This window comes from Anopheles gambiae (genome assembly GCF_943734735.2).
Source record: "Anopheles gambiae chromosome X unlocalized genomic scaffold, idAnoGambNW_F1_1 X_unloc_58, whole genome shotgun sequence".
Taxonomy (NCBI): Eukaryota; Metazoa; Arthropoda; class Insecta; order Diptera; family Culicidae; genus Anopheles; species Anopheles gambiae.
In genome coordinates, this window is record NW_026902668.1 from 15,001 (window position 1) to 17,500 (window position 2,500).

The following is a 2,500-nucleotide window of genomic DNA, read 5'->3' on the forward strand; positions in this document are numbered from 1 at the left end:
AGGGTATGACACCAAATGGGCGAGGCATACCGGACCTTCGCCACAACAGTAAGAGCAATTACTCGCCTAACATTACTACTTGGACCTGCCTTATTAGGCATCATCCTTACCAAGGTGGTCCATAGCTTCGTCGCTCTCTCCACCGCATACCTGATGTGTGAAGTGTATTCGAGGCGGTCATCTAAGACCATCCCCAAATACTTTAAGCTGCGCGACGAATGTACTACGTGATCACCTACCCTGATAGCCCCATGCTGTATCCTCTGATGGGAACTGACCATAATAAACTCGGTCTTGGTCGGGGCTATCTTTAATCCGTTGTCGGTCATCCATCTGTCGATGATGCGAATCTGGCTGGAAACGAGAATTTCAATATCATCAACACAATTACCTTCCACCAACAATACTATATCGTCTGCATAGCCGATAATCCGTGCACCTTCCACCATTGCAACTCGTAGGACACCGTCGTACATGAGGTTCCATAACGTTGGGCCAAGTACCGAGCCTTGAGGTACACCCGATGTGACTGCAATCTCTGCCGGTCCATCTGTGGTATCATACATCAGCACACGATTCCTAAAATAGTCACCAATGATATCATAAAGATATTTAGGAGTGTTAATTCTCTGTAATGCATTTGCAATCGCCAACCACGAAGCACTGTTAAAAGCATTAGTAACATCTAATGTAACAACTGCACAATACCGTCCACTGTATCGGTTTCTGCTTCTAGCTACCGAAACAATGTCCACTACCCGTTGAATCGCATCAACTGTTGATCGACGACTTCTGAAACCAAATTGGTCGTCAGACAGTCCGTTGACCTCCTCAATGTGTGCATTTAACCGTTGCACTATGATGCGTTCTAAACCTTTACCTGCCCCGTCTAGTAGACAAATGGGGCGAACCGAACCCGGTTCCCCTGGTGGTTTGTTCGGCTTCGGTATTAACACCAACCTCTGCCTTTTCCACTCATCGGGGAACTTCGCGTTCTCTAAACAGCCTTGGTAAACCCTGCAAAATGCAGCGGTTGCAGTCAACATACCAACTTTCAGCGCCTCATTCGGGATACCATCTGGTCCCGGCGCCTTCTTGTTAGGTAGTCTCCTGGCAACCGCAAGAATCTCATCATTAGTAATTCTTTCAAACTCTCGTGGCTGATCGATACGATATTCAGGCCACACCGTGTTTGGGTGAGTAGGAAAAAGCTCGCTCACCACTTCCCTAAACTCGTCCAATGTCATGGTTCGGGGTCCAATCGAACCATCGGCCACTTTCTTGAACGTATGATATACAATACCAAATGATGCGTTGTTCGCTGTTCCCAGGAACTCTTTCCACTTCCTCTGTCGGGTATGCTTGATCAATCGCTTGAGGGCATTCCTTGCCACCTTGAACTCGTCCCTAAAAGAAGAATAGAGATCAGTATTGAATGCTCTTTGCGCTAATCGATCGCGGTGTTTGCACTCTTTGCGAAGTGCCTCAATCTCTAACGTCCACCAAAATGCACTCTTGTTAGGAGTGTACCTCTTACGCTTAGTCATCGTCGCATTACACGCCGTGACAAGTATACGCATTAAGTCTTCGCTTGTTGTGACCTCGGTCTCAAAAGCGGCTTGCATCATAACTTCAAATATATCTTTGCTAAAATACTTGATGCTCCATCCCGTTATGGGTCGGGACAAGTTACGCACGCTTTGCGTCTCAAGATCTATTCGTATTGCACGATGATCAGAGTTCATATAGCTAGATAACACCTCCCACTGAAATGATCTTGCAACTGTTCTGCTCGCAAAAGTAAGATCAACTACTGACGTACGCCCTGGTCCAACATAAGTTGGGGTGCTGCCGTCGTTCAATAAAATTGCGTCAATCTGCGCAAAGGTTGATAAGACCAACTCACCTCTTCGTTTCTGGGTTTCTCCACGCTCGCCAAGTTGGTTGTTCCAACTTGCTGACCAAGCGTTGAAGTCCCCCCCGATAACGAATTTGTGGATACCGGTTACGGCCATTACCGTGTTATCCAACATGTTCTGGAACTCTTCCATACTAAATCTAGGTGGCGCGTAAACGCTAACCACTCGCATATCACCTATGTCAACTATCATTAAACCCTTCAGAGCCTTACTGACTACCTTAACTGGTAAGTCCGCGTTAACCGCTACCGCTGCTGTGTTATCGTCATTGCGTAACACTTTGACGTTGGTTGTTGCCAGATACGGATCTGCAATCAACACTATATCCGCAGATTCTTCCCTAATCGTTTGCCACATTAACTGAAATGCGGCATAACTATGATTCTGGTTATGTTGTAGCAACCTAACCATTATGATCTAATCGTTCGCCTTCTAGGACACATATAGCTGCCCGTTGCGTGAAGGTTCTGTGACCTCGTACCGCAATCTAAACACTTGACAGAGTTGGTACAAGCTTGCTTCTTGTGTCCACTCAAACCGCATTTCCAGCACAGATTACTTCTGTCTGGTTCCCTACAATG

General features: G+C 46.5%; 1 pseudogene; it reads right to left on the minus strand.

Moving 5' to 3' along the window:
• Positions 1-2,500, minus strand: part of LOC133394835 (large subunit ribosomal RNA) — a 9,175-nt pseudogene that overhangs the window by 2,446 nt on the left and 4,229 nt on the right.